Source organism: Leucoraja erinacea, chromosome 14 (assembly GCF_028641065.1).
Source record: "Leucoraja erinacea ecotype New England chromosome 14, Leri_hhj_1, whole genome shotgun sequence".
Taxonomy (NCBI): domain Eukaryota; kingdom Metazoa; phylum Chordata; class Chondrichthyes; order Rajiformes; family Rajidae; genus Leucoraja; species Leucoraja erinaceus.
Genome location: NC_073390.1, coordinates 54,955,946 through 54,976,780, shown reverse-complemented (window position 1 = coordinate 54,976,780; position 20,835 = coordinate 54,955,946). Strand labels below are relative to the sequence as shown.

Sequence of the window (20,835 nt, the reverse complement as noted above, 5' to 3'; positions counted from 1 at the left end):
CTGTGACCACTTGTGTTCCACATAGATCCAGTGCTGGGACATGTTATTTGTGATATAAATAAATAACTTGGATAAAGCCATTGCTGCACTGGTTAGTAAGTTTGAAGATGACACAAAATCAGTGAAGTTGCAGGTTAGAAAGCGGTCAAAGGAAACAGATCAGTTACAGATTTGGGGGGGGGGGGGAAAGAAATGGAATTGAATCCAGGCAAGTGTGAGATGTTGTACCTTTGGAGGTCAAATGTAAAGTCTACGGTTAATAGCATCGATGTAGAGGGATCTTTGGACGTCCAAGTCCATAGTTCCCTGAAAATAGCAACACAAGTTAATTACACACAAACAACATTCACTAGTAGTGGGAAAGAAGGCGTATGGTATTCTTGCCTTCATTGGTCGGGGCATCGAGTATGAGTCAGGAAGCCATGTTGCACCTTTATAAAACTTAGGTTAATTTTCATGCAGGTTTGGTTGCCCCACAACAGGAAGGATATGGAGGCTTTGGAGAGTGCAGAAGAGATTTACCAAGATGCTGAAGAAGGAACTGCAGATGCTGGAAAATCGAAGGTAGACAAAAATGCTGGCGAAACTCAGCGGGTGAGGCAGCATCTATGGAAGAAAGGTGTAGGCGGAGCTAGCACTTCAACTCCCCCTCCCATTCCGAATCCGACCTTTCTGTCCTGGGCCTCCTCCATGGCCAGATTGAGGGCCACCGTAAATTGGAGGAGTAGCACCTCATATTTCACTTGGGTATGAACATTGACTTCTCTAATTTCAGGTAATCCCTACTTTCTCCTCCCCTTCTCAGCTCTCCCTCAGCCTGCATCTTCCTTTCTTCTTCCCCCCCCCCCCCCCCCCCACCATCAGTGTGAAGGGTTTTCGACCCAAAACGTTGCCTATTTCCTTCGCTCCATAGATGCTGCCTCATCTGCTGAGTTTCTCCAGCATTTTTGTTTACCAAGATGCTGCTTGGATTAGTGGGTATTATTTTTAGTAACGGTTGTCCTAATTTGGGATTATATTCTCTGGAGTTGCGGGGGTGATCTGATAGAAATATGTAAAATTGAGAGGGTATTATTCAAAATGTTTCCCCCCAGATATAAATCTCAGATTCTGGAGATCACAGCTGTATGGTGTGAGGGGGAAAGTTTATTTTACATGGTGGTAGTGTCCGGAATGAGCTGCCATGGGTGGTGGAAGCAGATATGTCAAGATGCTTTTAAAAAGCCACATGAATATGCAGGTAATTAAATAATATGGATCACATGCAGGCAGAAAAGATTAGTTTATTTTGACATTATGTTCAGCATAGATATTTTGGGTCAAAAGTTCTGTTCCTGTATTGTTCCATGTAAAGACTTTATTGTTCAAGATTTTACACACCAGAGTTCCAAACGGCAGGTTCCTATTTTGCAGACCCCTTCTAACTCTTCCGCAACTGAATATTCACAACATCGACAATGAAAAACTCCTTTAGAACCAATGTTTGAATCAAGTCACCCCTCATCCTTCAAACTCAAAAATGCTGTTGCCTAATTTCATTGGGGGAAACTCATCACAGGAACTAGCTACAGCATCTCCTTCAGACTTCCTGCATTTGTTACTACATCCTTTTAGAAAGGGGGGGGGGGGGGGGGGGGGGGGTCAAAGCTATGCAATATTCCAGATGTGGTCTTACCATTCAACTGTAACAATATCCCCACTCTAAACTCAGCCCCTTTGGAATAAGGGCCAATGTGCTAATTGCCCTAAAGGGCCTGTCCCGCTTTCACAACCTTTTTTTACACGTGGACATTTTTCATCTGGTTAGAAAAAACACCTCGACCTACTTGATGCCACGAGTACCTACGACTAGCATCACAACCTACCTACAACGTCCTACGACCTCGTGACGACCATGCTGCGAGTACGAGTCAAGGCAAACTCAGCAGAGGTCGTGAAAGTGGGACAGGCCCTTAACTACTTGTACCCGCCTGCTAACTTTTAGTTTCATACATTGGAACCGATCCCTCTGAACTTCCCACTCTCTGCTTAGACAATTGGCTGTTAAATTACCGTGGACATTTTTCACTGAATCCATTTCATCTCGTCAAACTTTGTTTTAAATAACTTATTTTAATGTATTTGGCACTAGCTGTTGTATTTCATTTGGGATCTGTGTATTTTTACTGAATCCATTTTCAAGTCACCCTTGTTTTAAATAAAGCTGTTGTATTTCATTTGGGATCTGTGTAGTTAGTTACCTTCAAGCACCCAAGGACATACATTCTACAATGTATTTACAGGATATTTGCTTTTGCATAAATAAGCTTTTGCCACCTTTACTCGGTGAACCATTCACTTTCTACACTACCATCCAACCCAATACATCACCTATCCATGTTCTCCAGAGATGCTGCCTGACACACCGAGTTATTCCAGCAATGTCTCTACCTTGAGCTCGAGTTTCCTCACTGGATTGTTTTTTTTTGAGTCTGGCAGGCAATGCAAAAGCATTCAGCCAATTTCCAAACATACAGCAGCATGCCTCTAATGGGTGCCAAGTGAAGCACTTGTTACATGGACCAAGGGGTGCAATCCAAACAATGTACTTTCGTGGGCACAATAGGATAGTCAGTTTTTGATTCACATTTGAGTTTAAATACAATCATCTACAATGTTGAGCTTGCTCTGCCATTAAGGTCACAGCTGATAGAAGTATGGGTTGTTTTTTTTACCCAGCCACCTCAATCCCAGAAAACAAGTCTAACGCAAAGCAACCTTCTTCATTAAACCTCTGTATTGGTTTCAATGTATTACACATCTTATGTAGAGTATATCACTGCAGTAGATAATACTCCAGTCTCATTCACGCCCTATGTATTGTATTGTATTCAAGAGACCCACCCATTACAAAAAGGCAACTTTAATTAATTCATGACCCGAGGCAGCATGGTGGCACAGCAGAATTGCTCCCTTACAGTGCCACAGGCCAGGGTTAGAGCCTGACTATGGGTGGTTTGTACGTTCACCCCGGGAACACCTCGGGCTTCCCTACACTCCAGTGGTTTGGGGGGAAAAAATAATGTAAATTGACCCCCGTGTTGGATTGTGTACGGAGATCGCTGGTTGGCAAGGGCTCAGTGGGCCAAAGGGCCCGTTTCAGAGCTGCCATGTTGTCAGAGCATTTCAGTATTCTAGTACCTGAAAAATCAGTATTTTTCAGGACCAAGATAAACCTAACGGTAGGTTAAATGCCTGCTAAACTTTATTATACCTCTTAAGTGTCTACTCCTTCTTCCTCCCCTCCGCGCTCTCTAAAGGACTTACCGTACAATGTGGCAGCCGTTTACTTTCCTCTTCATTGCACAGCGCTCACCCACTTTCCCAGGCCCCCGTCTTCATGATGTGTTTGTGTGTGTGCAGTCAGCCGATCCAGCTCGCGGTTTCAACGCCGACGGTCGATGCAGCTCGAGGCTTTCCAGGCAAGTGCCCTCGAGCTTGAAGGTCGAAGACACTACTTAACTCGATTAGGTCGCCCAAGTGGGACAGCCCCTTTATGCATTAATGCCATCTCTTTGTATACTGCTGTTTGAATGGCCGCTTCCTGCTTTTAGCACCAGATACAGAAGTCATTTTGGAAGCCTCCCTCTCGCCACCCCTTCCTCTTTTTCCTCCCTCCCTCTCCCTTGAGCCCACCCACCATTCTGCAAAATCAAGGCCAATCCCACTGGTAACTTTTCACCACTAGGCTTATCCAGAATTCTACCACTGCCTGAAAAATAACCAATGGCTCAACTTCCACTGAGAAAGAGAATTCCAAAGACTAATTGTAATACGAGAATTTTCCCGAAGTCTGACCCATAGTGCTATGTGTAAAGCCTATAGCGCGCTATGTTTAGAACCCAAAGCACTGTAGTTGACAATTCTTTTCTTAAATTCACACGCATTAAACGGACAGCGCTCTGTTTAAACCTGGAGCGGGACAGGCAGATCAAAGTTTACAAAAATTGTCACCCAGATCTTGAAATTTAAAATACTAATAGATTTATTCTGCTATAATTTTTAGAGGCACAGTATGACTTTTTATATCCGTGCATTTTTTAAGCAGCAAGATCTTAAGTCAATTTCATTGGGTTATTACTTTTCAATTGGCGAGTGGTACGTTAAAGAAACAGGAAGTCGGGTCGACTTAAAAAAAAAACGTATTTAACAACACAAAATCGCACATCAGTATTCTTATTGCATTTCCATAAAAAATACAGAAAATCCTTACTACTTGACAGCTCTGCTGTTTCCGCACGGTATCTCTAAAACCAAAGACCAGGTCCACAGGTATGGGTATTGTAATGTAATTCACAGAATCATTTCAAACTTATGGATAACACAATAGTTTAATAAGGTTAATGCAATTATATCCCACAATCAAATTCACATATACAAGACAATTGTTACAGGCAGATATAAAAAAAGTTACAGTCTTCACTTGTACCGTTGGCAGGTAATCACAATCTTCAATTGCTTACTACTAGGCATTGCTGCAAAAAATCAGTTTGTGTGTAATATTATCCTCCCCAAATCATGTGTGTTTACACAACAAATAGCACGTACTGCAGATGTTTTCAATAACTTTTGCACTGGAAGAGAACAAAATAAAAATCAGCAAAATCACAACAGATAAACCATTTTCAACAATACAATCAATCAAATTGCCTATGTCGATCAGAAAACGCGACATTGGATTCGCTTATAGGAATGTGCATTTAGTCCACTAGTAACCATAAAGCCCACCCAAAAAAAAACAATTTGCTTTTAACCAACACAAGTGACACTCATCTCACAATTACAAGTCCATTCCCCAATCACAACTATTCAGAAGACAATACATACAGGAAAGTTCATATGCCCACCTGGATAGTCAGAATGTAAAGTATCATCCTTTATTGCATCTGATGGCACTTCCTATTCAGAGCATTATCATCATCATACTGTGATGAGTCCCACAATGTCATTAATAGAAGCTAATAGTATTTCCCCGTTAGTTTAAAAAAAAAAAAAAATTGAATTATGTTACCTACTTGTGAAGCACATGTGTCAAGTACCATGCCAGTACATAAGCGTTCGGGACAATCACCATCAGAACCTAAGGACAGATGGAGATGTATTTGACTGTTCGTTGTTAACAACTGGGTTTAATAAAATGAAATCCGGTATTAATCAGAAAACCACGACTCAACAGATAATTCTGACGGTAATTCCAGCTATTTGAGTTTGGTTTCATCATGTACGAAAAACAAATCCATTAAACTTTATGCTAAAATCATCAGTAGATGGATTCAAGTACACTGGAAATGTGCTGTACATTTTAGTGAAGCAAAATGCAGATGTTTGACACTGACATTTCACCAGAAACAAGATTCCTATTCCAGAGTAAGAAAGTCTCATAATTTTTACATCTTGACATTTCTCTATCGGGATATGAACAAACCATCCATCATAGGAAATGCATCACATGTTACAGAATGACTAAAAGTAACACAGCGGAACAGTTACCAGGACATTGAATTCAGATTTGGGGTGACTTTGAGGAAAGAGTTGAGGTACCAGAATCCAACTTCCAATGATCATCCAAGTAAGTCTTAAAAGAGAATAGATGAGTACCTCAGAGAAATGATTCAAGGATGGTTTCACAGTAGATCTTCCATTATTGCAGTGGACTCTTTTTGTCAAAGGACAAAGTGAATTGAATCTGTTGTGGAAAAAATAATTTAGACCAAGGACCATCAACATCTCACGTTACATTAAAAGGATTTGACACGATCAGAAAACCATTCTTCAACACTATACAATCTGACGGTAATTCCAGCTGTTGATTTTGGTTTCATCATCTCTAGTCATTCACTTCTACAAACAACCTTACAATTGGCAAGCGTAAAGTTCAGAGGTGGAAATAGAAAATATTAAAACACCCAGGGCAGGCAGTTTCCCTAAAAGACCAGCTAACATTTCAAATCATGGACACTGCGCCATCTGCTGAGTGTTTGCGAGAACTATATATAAAAATTCTGGTCTTAAATATATTTAATTCACCCAAAACATGACACAAATTTTTTCAATAAGTAGCATATGGACACAAAAATATAGCCAATGTACATGAAGGTGTGGTGTTTAAAGTAAACTAATCTCAACATTAGTGGTAACATTAGATTGAACTTACCAGTTCAAATTCCATCAGACAGCCAGCTGGTTATCAACTGTGGAAAGAGGACAAAGCAACATTTAATCATTGAAACTCAATATTCTCAACAATTAAATTTCAGTATTTGGTAAAGTCAGAAAATAGGATCATCAGTTATCGCATCCGATGGCTCTTCCTATTAGTTTTCATCATTTAAACCAGGAGAGATTAAAAACTTAAGGGTTCATCACTCAAATCTTCATCTGTTCCTTTCCCCCCCAGAGATGCTGCTTGACCCACTGAGTTACTCCAACATTTTGTGACTGGCTTCGGTGTGAACCAGTGCAACACATAGCTTAATGCAGCAGGCTGCCGATTGGGTGCATGGATACTACTGGCCCGGACATCAGCTAATAATATCCGGTCCTTCTTGGTCCTCCAAAATATTCCAAATGGAATTTAAACTGGAGGTGGTGGAGGGAGAACTTAAGCCAGAAAGGGTTTTTTTCAGAAGAAAGAGCTACCTTAAATTTATTGCCATGCTTTAAATGTGCAGGGGAGTTACGAATTGAATTATGTTACCTACTTGTGAAGCACATGTGTCAAGTACCATGCCAGTACATAAGCGTTCGGGACAATCACCATCAGAACCTAAGGACAGATGGAGATGTATTTGACTGTTCATTGTTAACAACTGGGTTTAATAAAATAAAATCCGGTATTAATCAGAAAACCACGACTCAACAGATAATTCTGACGGTAATTCCAGCTATTTGAGTTTGGTTTCATCATGTACGAAAAACAAATCCATTAAACTTTATGCTAAAATCATCGGTAGATGGATTCAAGTACACTGGAAATGTGCTGTACATTTTAGTGAAGCAAAATGCAAATGTTTGACACTGACATTTCACCAGAAACAAGATTCTTATTCCAGAGTAAGAAAGTCTCATAATTTTTACATCTTGACATTTCTCTATCGGGATACGAACAAACCATCCATCATAGGAAATGCATCACATGTTACAGAATGACTAAAAGTAACACAGCGGAACAGTTACCAGGACATTGAATTCAGATTTGGGGTGACTTTGAGGAAAGAGTTGAGGTACCAGAATCCAACTTCCAATGATCATCCAAGTCAGTCTTAAAAGAGAATAGATGAGTACCTCAGAGAAATGATTCAAGGATGGTTTCACAGTAGATCTTCCATTATTGCAGTGGACTCTTTTTGTCAAAGGACAAAGTGAATTGAATCTGTTGTGGAAAAAATAATTTAGACCAAGGACCATCAACATCTCACGTTACATTAAAAGGATTTGACACGATCAGAAAACCATTCTTCAACACTATACAATCTGACGGTAATTCCAGCTGTTGATTTTGGTTTCATCATCTCTAGTCATTCACTTCTACAAACAACCTTACAATTGGCAAGCGTAAAGTTCAGAGGTGGAAATAGAAAATATTAAAACACCCAGGGCAGGCAGTTCCCTAAAAGACCAGCTAACATTTCAAATCATGGACACTGCGCCATCTGCTGAGTGTTTGTGAGATCTATATATAAAAATTCTGGTCTTAAATATATTTAATTCAACCCAAAACACGATACAATTTTTTTCAATAAGTAGCATATGGACACAAAAATATAGCCAATGTACATGAAGGTGTGGTGTTTAAAGTAAGCTAATCTCAACATTAGTGGTAACATTAGATTGAACTTACCAGTTCAAATTCCATGAGACAGCCAGCTGGTTATCAACTGTGGAAAGAGGACAAAGCAAGATTTAATCATTGAAACTCAATATTCTCAACAATTAAATTTCAGTATTTGGTAAAGTCAGAAAATAGGATCATCAGTTATCGCATCCGATGGCTCTTCCTATTAGTTTTCATCATTTAAACCAGGAGAGATTAAAAACTTAAGGGTTCATCACTCAAATCTTCATCTGTTCCTTTCCCCCCCAGAGATGCTGCTTGACCCACTGAGTTACTCCAACATTTTGTGACTGGCTTCGGTGTGAACCAGTGCAACACATAGCTAATGCACACCGGTTCCTGCAGGCTGCCGATTGGGTGCATGGATACTACTGGCCCGGACATCAGCTAATAATATCCGGTCCTTCTTGGTCCTCCAAAATATTCCAAATGGAATTTAAACTGGAGGTGGTGGAGGGCGAACTTAAGCCAGAAAGGGTTTTTGGGAAGAAAGAGCTACCTTAAATTTAGAGCCATGCTTTAAATGTGCGGGGGAAGAACGAATTGCTGTACACGTCTATCTTGGTAGTTCGAATGTCAAATTGGATCGAATGCCCTCGTCTGCTCCTAATTCGTTTAGGTTTGGTGTAGGTTTTGTAATCCAAGTCGAGCTGACCATATTGTATTGCAACACAATATAATATCCAAACTAAAAGGGAGAAATTGTCCCTTTAGGGGATTGGCGGCTTAAATGACCACTAAACGCACCCACCATATCCAACTAAAAGGGGGGAAATGGTCTCTTGAGGGAAACGGCAGCTTAATGCAAGCAGCAGCAACTTAATGCAAGCAGCAGCAGCAGCTTAATGCAAGCAGCAGCAGCTTAATGCAAGCAGCAGCAGCTTAATGCAAGCAGCAGCAGCTTAATGCAAGCAGCAGCAGCTTAATGCAAGCAGCAGCAGCTTAATGCAAGCAGCAGCAGCTTAATGCAAGCAGCAGCAGCTTAATGCAAGCAGCAGCAGCTTAATGCAAGCAGCAGCAGCTTAATGCAAGCAGCAGCAGCTTAATGCAAGCAGCAGCAGCTTAATGCAAGCAGCAGCAGCTTAATGCAAGCAGCAGCAGCTTAATGCAAGCAGCAGCAGCTTAATGCAAGCAGCAGCAGCTTAATGCAAGCAGCAGCAGCTTAATGCAAGCAGCAGCCACGTGTGGGAGAGACCGCTCTCCCATCCCCCTCCCTCCACACGTGTCGGCGGCGGCGGCAGCCCCCCCATTCCACCCTCCACCACATGCGGGCAGCGGTTTCACGTCCTATTTACCTTGGTCACTCACGCTGCCGAGACAGATCTGCTGAGCTTCCCCGGGGCCAAGCCGTGGCCTGGAGCCGGAGATAGGGTCTGGAGCCGGGCCACCCCGCGGCTGCTGCTGCCTCTCGGGCCCGGCACTCGCTCCATGGGCCACTGCAGCGATGGCGGACAATCGGGCTTGGAGCTCGGCCCCGACCACCCGAGAGTCTGGCGGCGGGGATCGGCCCGGAGCACCCGGGGCCGCATGGATCGGGTCCGGTCCCGTCCCCCATTACCCGGGAGTGTTGGAGGCCGGGCAGCGGGATTAGTGGCTGGTTGGGGGGCGGGGGATGGGTTCCACGAGGCGGCCGGGCAGTACAGTACAGGCCGGTCGCGGAGCGCGGGTCCACGGGGCGGTACAGTACACTACAGGCCGGTCGGTGCGGTACAGTACAGGAGCCCGGGTCGGGTCCACACTCCACTCCAGCTCCGCTCGGGCCTCCGTGTGACCGGGTCGGGCCCGGTCTACTCTACTCTACACTACACTCCACTCCACTCCAGGAGCGCGGGTCGGGCCCACACTCTACTCCAGCTCCGCTCGGGTCCACACTCCACACCAGCTCCGCTCGGGTCCACACTCCACTACACTACACGGGCGCGGGTCCCTGTGACTGGCCGGCCCACACCCCACTACACTCTACTCTACTACAGCGCCGCTCGGGCCCCACACACTACACTCCACTACACTACACGTGCGCGGGTCCGTGTGACTGTGTCGGGTCACCACACCACACTCCACTCCACTACACTACACGTGCGCGGGTCCGTGTGACCGGGTCGGGCCCACACTACACTCCACTACACGGGTCGGGTCCGTGTGACCGGGTCGGGCCCACACCACACTCTACTACAGGAGCGCGGGTCGGGTCCACACTCTACCACACCACCGCTCGGGCCCACACTACACTCCACTACACTACCGCTCGGGCCCACACTACACTCCACTACACTCCACTACAGGAGCGCGGGCCCACACTACACTCCACTGTGACCGGGTCGGGCCCACACTCTACTACACGGGTCGGGCCCACACTCTACTACACCACCGCTCGGCCCCACGTGACCGCTCGCGCCGGCGCCGTTGCCCAAAAGACCGTTGGCCGTTGCCTGCCCGCCGCTACCCGACAGCCCCCGCGGCGAGGGAGGGCGGGCAACCGCCACGTCACGGATCGTCAATCACAACTTTCTAAACCGCGCCCAAAACATAAATGAAACCCCCGGCCCGTCTGTAAATTCAAATCGATCTCTTTATAAAATACGGACGTTTGGAAATTATCCCTTCTGGTTTGTGGTGTGGGGGTGTGTGACGCATGCGCGACGGGCCGCTGCCCGCCTGTGTGCGGTTGCGCTGACGTCAGAGCGGTGGGCTAGCAGCGTGGCCGAACGGCCTCCCGCCAGCTCTGACGTCACGTGTCCGTCTTCTCCAGAGATGCTGCTTGTCTCACTGTAAACCAGCATCTGCAATTCCCATGTCTACAGGTAATACTGCACATAAAACATAATTTAGACAAACTAGAAGTACAATAAGGAAAGATACAGAGTGCAGCATATATATTTCAGCAGGATAGCACAATAGAAACATAGAAATTAGGTGCAGGAGTAGGCCATTCGGCCCTTCGAGCCTGCACCGCCATTCAATATGATCATGGCTGATCATCCAACTCAGTATCCCGTACCTGCCTTCTCTCCATACCCTCTGATCCCCTTAGCCACAAGGGCCACATCTAATTCCCTCTTAAATATAGCCAATGAACTGGCCTCGACTACCCTCTGCGGCAGAGAGTTCCAGAGATTCACCACTCTCTGTGTGAAAAAAGTTCTTCTCATCTCGGTTTTAAAGGATTTCCCCCTTATCCTTAAGTTTCCCCCTTATCCTTAAGTTCCAGGGTTCACAGTGGTCTTTTAATTACAAACCTGCACCTGTTTAGGATGTGGAGGGGACCCATGCGGAGACCCGTAGATTCTTGGTTAGAAACATAGAACCATAGAAAATAGGTGCAGGAGGAGGCCATTCGGCCCTTCGAGCCAGCACCGCCATTCATTGTGATCATGGCTGATCGTCCCCAATCTATAACCCGTGCCTGCCTTCTCCTCATATCCCTTGACACCACTAGCCCCTAGATCTAACTCTCTCTTAAATCCATCCAGTGGCTTGGCTTCCACTGCCCTCTGTGGCAGGGAAATTTGGTATGGGTGTGAGGGATTATGGGGAGAAGGCAGGAGAATGGGGTTAGGAGAGAGAGAGAGAGATCAGCCATGATTGAAGTGCAGAGTAGACTTGATGGGCTGAATGGCCAAATTCTGCTCCTATTATTTATGACCCATACAGTCACAGGGAGAGAAACACATTTTTCACACAGAGAGTGGTGAATCACTGGAATTCTCTGCCACAGAATGTAGTTGAGGCCAGTTCGTTGGCTATATTTAAGAGTGAGTTAGATGTGGCCCTTGTGGCTAAAGGGATCAGGGGGTATGGAGAGAAGGCAGGCACAGGATACTGAGTTGGATGATCAGCCATGATCATATTGAATGGCGGTGCAGGCTCGAAGGGCCGAATGGCCTTCTCCTGCACCTATTTTCCATGTTTCTATGTGTAGGCTTGCTACAGATGGGTCCCAAGATCAGAATTGAACCAGGGTCTCTGGATCTGCGAGGTTGCGACTCTACCTTCTGCATCACTGTACTGCTTGAAGTGAGTCACAACTGGGGAAACTGGCTTTTCAGTCCATTGTGTCCTTGCTCGCCATCATGCATCCATCTACACAAATCCCATTTTATTCTCCCCACATTCCCATCCACTGCTAACGGTAATTTGACTAACCTGCACGTCTTTGAGGTGTGCAAGTAAACAAGAAGATCATGCAAACTCCACAGGGACAGCACTGGAGATCAGAGTCAAACTTGTGTTGTTGGATCTGCGAGGCAACAGCACTACTGACTGGCTTTTGCTGTCGTACAATCTACATTTATAACTATACTGATCTATTTTCCAATTGTTAGCATTTTATAAAGGGGAGATTTGGATTTTACCGATTGTTTTCTTGTCGATTGTTTGGTGTATTATCTATAACTGTGCGCACCATGGTTTTCACAGATTCAATGGGCTGTAATACCTGTTTCCATGCTCCTCCTTCCCCCCTTGCCTATCCCCCTGTCAGTCAGCTATGGACTCGGAGCAGTTCATATTTGCCAGTTAACTTCCCATCTAGCATGTATGCAGGTACGGCAGGCAGTGAAGAAAACAAATGGCATGTTGGCCTTTATAACAAGAGGAATCGGATATAGGAGCAAAGAGGTCCTTCTGCAGTTGTACAGGGCCCTAGTGAAACCACACCTGGAGTATTGTGTGCAGTTATGGTCCCCTAATTTGAGGAAGGACATTCTTGCTATTGAGGGAGTAGGTTTACAAGGTTAATTCTCGGGATGGCGGGACTGTCATATGCTGAGAGAATGGAGCGGCTGGGCTTGTACACTGGAGTTTAGAAGGATGAGAGGAGATCTCATTGAAACATATAAGATTGTTATGGGTTTGGACACACTAGAGGCAGGAAACATGTTGGGGGAGTCCAGAACCAGGGGTCACAGTTTAAGAATAAGGAGTAAGCCATTTAGAACAGAGATGAGGAAACACTTTTTTCTCACAGAGAGTGGTGAGTCTGTGGAATTCTCTGGCTGGTGGAGGCCCGTTCTCCGGATGCTTTCAAGAGAGAACTAGATAGGGCTCTTAAAAATAGCAGAGTCAGGGGATATGGGGAGAAGGCAGGAACGGGGTACTGATTGGGGATGATCAGCCACGATCACATTGAATGCGGTGCTGGCTCGAACGGCCGAATGGCCTACTCCTGCGTCTATTGTCTATTGTCTAGCATGTCTTTGGAATGTAGGTGGAAACCAGGGAATTGAGGGGGATTGCAAAAGAGAGAACATGAAATCTCCACACAAACACAGGACAGTGAGGTAGCAACTCTAATCATTGTACAACAGTGCCAGGATATGTGGTACAGCATCATATCAATCCACATCCTTGCTCATTGCACCTAGACTATAGTTTTATTTTGCTCTAGTGGGTATCTGATTTTCAATGCCCTAATTGATTCTACTGGTGAGTTACAAATCATTCATTTTCTGTTTAAAATAACAGTTTTTGTTGCATCCTACATATCCCATTTTTTTGGCCCTTCATTCAACCAAAATCAGCTGTCCTTGGACAACCTGCAACTAATTTTAAGAATTTAAAGAATTGTAAGAATGTCATCATCAAATCTTTTTTTTTAAAATTTTTGGTCGAAAGGGAATAATTGCAACGTTTTCATTCAAAATTTGTAATTGAGATCCCTCATCTTTAGAAACACAAAGAACTGCTATTGCTGGTTTACAAAAACAGACTGGAGTGCTGGAGTAGGTCAGTACGTAGATGAAATATGCTGGAGAAACTCAACGGGTGGGGCAGCATCTATGGATAGAAGGAATAGGTGACGTTTCGGGTCGAGACCCTTCTTCAGACTTCTTCAGAACTTCTTCAGATTAACTCAGCAGGTCAATTATATTCTCTGGAGAACATGGCCTCGGCAAAGCCAGCAGCATGATCAAGGACGAGTCGCACCCTGGCCACTCCCTCTTCCCTGCTCTCCCATCAGGCACATAGAAGTGTGAAAACACATACCACCAGATTCAGGGACAGTTTCTTCCCAGCTGTTATCAGGTAACTGAATCATCCTACCACTACCAGAGAGCAGGGCTGAACTACTATCTACCTCTTTGATGACCCTCGGACTATCCTTGATTGGACTTTGTTGGCTATACCTTGCACTAAACGTTATTCCCTTATCATGTATCTGTACACTGTAAATTGTGTTCATGTATTGTCTTTCTGTTGACTACTTATCACGCAACAACAGCTTTTTACTGTACCTCTGTACATGTGATAATAAACTAAACTAAACTGGCTAGGTGGTGTTTCAGATTGGGGCACTTCTTCAGACTAATAATGGGAGGGGGAGGATAAAGGGGGGGGGAGCTGGAAGAATGGTGTGGCAGGACAAGGCCTGGTGAGTAATAGGTGGATACAGGTGAAGAGGAGAATTCTCCAATTTTAGGTCACCAACAGAACAACCCCTCCTTCTTCTCTCCTCTAGCTTCACAATCTGCAACTCTTCAATTATTTTGTTTCACACCTGTCTTTTCATCTCTGGTCTTTGTCCAACCATGTACCTATCAACCCCCTCTCCCCCTCACCTGTCTCCCCCTCACCTGTACCAACCCATTACCTGTGTTCAAGAAGGAACTGCAGATGCTGGAAGATCGAAGGTACACAAAAATGCTGGAGAAACTCAGCGGGTGCAGCAGCATCTATGGAGTGAACTTTCCTTTGTGGAGTTGAGGTGGGCCAGGAATTTTTGATTGAAGAGGTGGATCTTCCGGCGGATTAAATATAATTGGGGTCCGTTGCAGGTCTGGGTAAGTGAGGCCTGAAGTGCAGGGAGTGTCGATATGAGGTCCTGTTGGTGCCGGCGCATCGCGACCAGGGTGGATCTCAGTGCCCGGTTGGAGAATTGCTGGGTGTGCCGGTGGATAGCCAGTCGGTACCGATGGTCCGGTTGGGGTCCGAACTGGGAGGTGGGGAACTGGAGCTGGAAGCCATGGGGTATGAGATGGAGGCACGGGCAGGCCCCGAGGAAGCAGATGTGGCTGTGGTATCGAGTCTGGGTAAGGATGTGGTCGTATAGTTGGAGGGCAGGGGGGATCACAGAGTGTGTGCAGTTAGAGCGGAGGTTGTGAAACTGTCTCCGGAGAGAGAAGGAGAACTTCTTCAAAGTAGGCATGCCTTGAGGAGATATCGCAGTGGAGTAGACAAAGTGTTCAAGAAGCAACTGCAGATGCTGGAAGATCTAGGGTACACAAAAATGCTGGAGAAACTCAGCGGGTGCAGCAGCATCTATGGAGCAGCAGCATCTAGGTTCGCTCCATAGATGCTGCTGCACCCACTGAGTTTCTCCAGCATTTTTGTGTACCTTCAACCTATTACCTGCCATGTTTTGTCCAGCCTCTAATCTCTCTTCCAGTTTCCGTCTTTCCCCTCCCCCTCACACCACCACAATCAGTATGCAGAAGGGTCCTGACCCGAAATGTCACCTCTCCATGTTCTCCAGAGATGCTGCCTGACCTGCTGAGTTACTCCGGCATTTTGTATCTTTCCCTCATCTTAAGAATTTTTAAAATGGGACCTTCAAACGATGCTGGTGACCCTAAGCGGGTTCAAAGTAACTTCCCTGATACTGCATCTCCGTGACTCCCAGGAAGCTATCAGTTTTACTAACACTCTTAACAGCCCACTTCTAATGATTCATGCACACACAGACACATTCCTTGTTCCGTTCACCAGATATTTCAGTTTAAACTTTTGCCTGTGGCATTTGACTGAGTCATTGTTGTTCTGGAATATATAGTTAGGTGCTTCTGTTGTCTAATGGTGCTTAACGTTGAGAAAGCTTGATAACTGCTGCAAATACTGCAGGATTGTCAAGGCACCCACGCTGTGGATTGCATACAGAATTTCTTTTAAAAATCCAGTCTCATCTGCTAAAGCTGCACAGAGACTATAATTCAAATGAAAACAAAAGGACATACTGTAACTCATTAATTTAAAAGCTAAAAAATTATAGATAGATGCTGGATATACATAATTAATGCTTGGGTGTCTCTTGCATTTTGTGTTTCTACTTCACTCCTTAATCTATTTGGACTGGTATCAAACAAGGGTGCATCATTGCCCCCTTTCTTGCTGAATTTCTGATGAACTTCACATAGAAACTGAGTTGATCTTCAAAACAAGTGGGACACTAGTGGGCGGCACTGTGGCACAACGGTAGAGTTGCTGCCTTACAGCCCTTACAGCTCCAGAGACCCGGGTTCGATCCCGAGACCACATGGGTTTTCTCCTAAGTCTTCGGTTTCCTCCCACACTCCAAAGACATACAGGTTTGTAGATTAATTGGCTTGGGTTGGTATACTTGGTATAGAAACTTAGAAATATAGAACATAGGTACAGGAGTAGGCCATTCGGCCCTTTGAGCCAGCACTTCCATTCAATATGATCATGGCTGGTCATCGAAAATCAGGACCCCTTTCCTGTTCTTCCCATAACCCTTGATTCCATTAGCCCTAAGAGCTATATCTAACTCTCTCTTGAATCCATCCAATGAATTGGTCTCCACAGCCTTCTGTGGCAGATGATTCCACCATATCGCCCACTGGCAAGCTCACAACGATACCCTGGTAAACGTGGACCACTTTCCATATCTCTAAAACACCACTAGTTGAAGACTAATATTTATGATGAAAATACCCCACTACCTTCAAAGCACCAGCCCAGCCTAGTCAAAGCAGTACATGAAGATCAGGACATTAGGTACTGGCAAAAACTCAAGGCAGCAGGAATACCTGTCTTCTATAAGCATCTGAAACCTAGTCTGAAGGCATCTCAAAGCAATGCAAAACACCCCCATGTTACCTCTGCAAAAACCTCCAACTTCACTGGAACAAAAAGTCATGGGCATCCTATTCCAGGCCAACATCAGGTTACATTGGGCTGGGCAGGTGATTCCCAGATCCAACATCAGATTCGTCCCATAGATGGAGATAACCAGGTAAAAAGATACAAGGAAAAAGTCAAACTGCTAGAAAAACTCAGCTAGTCAAGCAGCATTTGTGGAGACAAAGGATGGTTAACATTACAGGATGAGACACTACATCAGGACTGAATGTAAAGGGAAGGTAGCCAGTAGATAGAAGATGCAGGGATGGATGAGACAATGTCTGGGTAAGCGATCAGTAAAACCAGTTGAGGGGTGGATGATAGGCAGATAGATAGGTATAGGCAGATAGAGACGGGTGAATGGAAACAGGTGATGAGGTGAGTCAAGGTAACAGAGGTGGGAGAGAGGGATGGAGAGATGGAGGGACAGAGGGTGGAGAGAGGGATGGGCGAGATGGAGGGAGAGAGGGATGGGGACAGTAATTGAGGTGGGAGAGAAACTAAATGGATTGGTTGGAGTAGGAAAGGAACACAGGGACATGGGTTACCTGAAATTTCAAAATTAATAATTATATCATGGAGTTGTCGACTACCCAAACAAAATAGGTGGTTCATAAATCATCGAAGCATAGAAACATAGAAACATAGAAATTAGGTGCAGGAGTAGGCCATTCGGCCCTTCGAGCCTGCACCGCCATTCAATATGATCATGGCTGATCATCCAACTCAGTATCCCGTACCTGCCTTCTCTCCATACCCCCTGATCCCCTTAGCCACAAGGGCCAATCTAACTCAGGGACTGGCCTCAACTACCCTCTGTGGCAGAGAGTTCCAGAGATTCATCACTCTCTGTGTGAAAAAAGTTCTTCTCATCTCGGTTTTAAAGGATTTCCCCCTTATCCTTAAGCTGTGACCCCTTGTCCTGGACTTCCCCAACATCGGGAACAATCTTCCTGCAGAATTAGGCCATTTGGCCCATCGAGTCTACTCTGCATTTCAATCATGACTGATTTATCTTTTCCTCTCAACCCCATTCTCCTGCACTCTCCCCATGAACAGATACCCGTACTAATCAAGAATCTGCCAATTTATGCCTTAAAAATACACAATGACTTTGCCGTCTGTAGCAATGAATTCCACAGATTCACCATCCTCTGACTAAAGGGCCTGTCCCACTGTACGAGGTAATTCTAGAGTTCTCCCGTGTTTTCCCGATTCAAACACGGAGATTGTCCGTAGCGGCTCGTATGAGTAACGGTAGGTACTCGGGAAATCCGGTAAACTCGTGACGTTTTTTCAACACTGTGAAAATTGTCCGCAAGTAAAAAAATACTTGTGTGATGAAAAAAATTATTACTTTATACACGTACGAGCCGCTACGAGACATCCACAAACTCCTACGGACCCGCTACGGACATTCTCCGAGTTCGAATCAGGGGAAAACACAGGAGAACTCTTGAATTAGCTCATACAGTGGGACAGGCCCTTTAATTAATTCCTCCTCATCTCCTTTCTAAATGTACGTCCTTTTATTCTGAGGTGGTGTTCTTCTAGTTTGCGGTTAGCCTCACTGTGGCAGTGGAGAAGGTCAAGAGACAAACCAGTGCGGGAATGGGAAGAGGAATTGAAGTGATGTTTAAGCTGGCTGTTGTGGACTGAACACAGGCGATCTGCATGCTTGATCTTGCTGATGTACAGGAGGCCACAGAATGCACCACAAATGGTTAGAGGTGCATGTTAACCTCTGCCTCACCTAGAAGAGTTAAAAAGATACAAAGTGCTGGAGTAACGCAGCAGGTCAGGTAATACCTCTGGGAAAACATGAATAGGTGATGTTTTGGATTGGGACCCTTCTTTAGACTAACCCAAAACATCACCTATCCAAGTTCCCCAGAGATGCTGCCTGTCTCGCTGAGTTACTCCAACACTGTGTCTTTTTTTTGAACATATTTTTGTTTGTTCAAGCAATTGGTGGATTTGATCATTCAAGTTGCTGTTTTATTTAAACACACACAGGTGGAAGCAAGCCTATTTTGCAATCTGCCAGGAAATGCATTTAGCAATGAAAGCAATCCTGCAATCATGAGGTTGTGTCATTCTTTTGACTGCTCGGTTGATTGCTGGAAACCATTAACAACATTTCTGCAAAGCAACACAGCCTCTGATTCAGCAACATGATGAGATCTGAAAACGAGTCTTCTTTTGATTTTGCCAGCTTGAGTCTGTGACAGAATACATCATCTCTCAAATTAAATCAATGGAACCTCTTGAAAGTGTTGCAACATATGTGTTGCAGGATTGTGCCATGGTTGAATAAAGGAATAAAATTACATTTTAATAAAAAATCTGACAGTGGACAGTGATTATAGGTGTTCCATTACAAACGTTGATTACTAAATGTTACTGCAACACATCTGACACTTTAGAGCATGTGTCTTTGATATTCTTAGCTATTTTTCATTATAACAAAGAGCACAACACTACATGCATAGGAATACAGTGCATGACACTTTGGTAATGTATTTTGCACAAAGATTTCAATTTATTAATTTTCATTTAATGAAACAATTTTCAAAAAACTAAAATAATGAATGGTTGAAGGGGTCTGTAACCTGTGCTGTTTACATTCCTGGCTTTTCAATGGAAATTAAAGGCTTGAAGCATCTTTGAATTATTTGTCTATTCAATATTTACCAATTGCTAAGCAACAGTGGGATCTTTTGACAAGACAATGCAATCTAAGGCTTAACATGCAAATTAATGATCCTCCATGTATGAAGCGATTTCTCCATTTCTTTCACAATTGCAGTTTAATTTTTAACCTTTTAACAAAGTAAGTTCATTAAGTGGTGCAGCAGGATCAGTTCACAGAATGCATTCTTACTCAGAGTCTGACGAAGGGTCCCGACCCGGAACGTCACCCATCCTTTTTCTCCAGAGATGTTGTCTGGCCCGCTGAGTTACACCAGCACTTTGTGTCTATCTTTGGTATAAACTAGCTAGCATCTGTAGTTCTTTGTTTCTACTACGGTCTGATTCACCTCTCCCAATTGTGGACATTGGACTGTGTCTGTGGAATTGATGCACTACAATGTTGAGAACTATATACTGCACTCTGTATCGTTTCCTTTGCTCTATCTATTGTACTTGAGTTCAGCGTGATTATATCTGTGTATAGAATTATCTGATTTGATTGGATTACATGCAAAACAAAGCTTTTCACTGTGCTTGGTACACATAACAATAATAAACCTAAACCACCTGACTACAACACAATTAAATATCTAATTAGGGTGGCAAGGTGGCACCGAGATAGAGTTGCTGCCTTACAGCATCAGACCCGGGTTCGATCCTGACTACAGGTGCTGTTTGTGTGGAGTTTGTATGATCTCCCTGTGACCGCATAGGTATTCTCTGGATACTCTGGTTCCCACCCATCCTCTAAAGACGTACAGGTTTGTAGGTTAATTAGCTTCTGTAAACTGTCCCTAGTGTGTAGGATAGCACTAGTGTATGGTGTGATTGCAGTGGGCTGAAGAGCCTCTTTCCACGCTGTATCTCTAAAGTAAAGTCTAATCAAACGTCATATTCATTAAAAGTTCACCAACCAACATAGAACCACAACACAATTTAGTATAACTGATTTAATAATATTATGAAGTTTAATCATCGGTATTTCAGAAATTAATTAATTTACAGATTCGAATATGAATTCTCATTACTAAAAGTATATTAAAAAAACACAAAACCAATTCATTCACTTTTAACCGTTCTGCTAATCTTTCTCAAAATGTAATTACTAAGTATAGGTTTGGTGTTGATGCTCAGCCTCAAAATGTAATCCAGGTAGCTGACCTTACCCAATGCTTGTTTATTATTCATGTGCTAACCTAGACAATAAATATTGCTCACTGTGGTGGAATGTTACAACCGATTCCTGTACCAAAGCCCACTCAAGGGGAACTTATTTTTTTCTATGGTTGAGACATTAATGAATCTCAGCCATAAAAGTGTCTTGAGACAAGAAAATCTGAACATTTTGTGTGATGAGCAATGATGCAGAGCGGTAGTCGGGCAAGAGGTGGCTTCCTCCCCCCCCCCCCCCC

The 20,835-nt window shown here is 44.2% G+C and overlaps 2 long non-coding RNA genes and 7 other non-coding genes across 11 annotated transcripts; 1 reads left to right on the top strand and 8 right to left on the bottom strand.

Moving 5' to 3' along the window:
- Window positions 1-1,650: 1,650 nt before the first annotated feature.
- Window positions 1,651-4,199, top strand: LOC129703762 (uncharacterized). The gene is made up of 2 exons (XR_008724618.1): window positions 1,651-2,156; window positions 2,233-4,199. It is a non-coding gene; the product is annotated as an uncharacterized LOC129703762 (long non-coding RNA).
- Window positions 4,200-4,351: 152 nt separating this feature from the next.
- Window positions 4,352-9,611, bottom strand: LOC129703761 (uncharacterized). Of its 3 annotated transcripts, none has more exons than XR_008724614.1 (8): window positions 9,169-9,611; window positions 7,880-7,916; window positions 7,324-7,411; window positions 6,741-6,805; window positions 6,194-6,230; window positions 5,638-5,725; window positions 5,055-5,119; window positions 4,352-4,613 (listed from the first exon to the last, which is right to left on the bottom strand). It is a non-coding gene; the product is annotated as an uncharacterized LOC129703761 (long non-coding RNA). The 3 variants fall into 3 exon arrangements; XR_008724615.1 differs by lacking the exon at window positions 9,169-9,611 and adding an exon at window positions 8,625-8,687; XR_008724616.1 differs by lacking the exon at window positions 9,169-9,611 and adding an exon at window positions 8,373-8,572.
- Window positions 4,893-4,964, bottom strand: LOC129703830 (small nucleolar RNA SNORD49). The gene has a single exon (XR_008724637.1). It is a non-coding gene; the product is annotated as a small nucleolar RNA SNORD49 (small nucleolar RNA).
- On the bottom strand, window positions 5,192-5,262 carry LOC129703837 (small nucleolar RNA SNORD65). The gene has a single exon (XR_008724643.1). It is a non-coding gene; the product is annotated as a small nucleolar RNA SNORD65 (small nucleolar RNA).
- Window positions 5,795-5,866, bottom strand: LOC129703834 (small nucleolar RNA SNORD65). The gene has a single exon (XR_008724641.1). It is a non-coding gene; the product is annotated as a small nucleolar RNA SNORD65 (small nucleolar RNA).
- LOC129703829 (small nucleolar RNA SNORD49) lies at window positions 6,307-6,371 on the bottom strand. The gene has a single exon (XR_008724636.1). It is a non-coding gene; the product is annotated as a small nucleolar RNA SNORD49 (small nucleolar RNA).
- Window positions 6,878-6,948, bottom strand: LOC129703836 (small nucleolar RNA SNORD65). The gene has a single exon (XR_008724642.1). It is a non-coding gene; the product is annotated as a small nucleolar RNA SNORD65 (small nucleolar RNA).
- Window positions 7,481-7,552, bottom strand: LOC129703833 (small nucleolar RNA SNORD65). Its single transcript, XR_008724640.1, has one exon. It is a non-coding gene; the product is annotated as a small nucleolar RNA SNORD65 (small nucleolar RNA).
- On the bottom strand, window positions 7,993-8,057 carry LOC129703828 (small nucleolar RNA SNORD49). Its single transcript, XR_008724635.1, has one exon. It is a non-coding gene; the product is annotated as a small nucleolar RNA SNORD49 (small nucleolar RNA).
- Window positions 9,612-20,835: the final 11,224 nt, after the last annotated feature.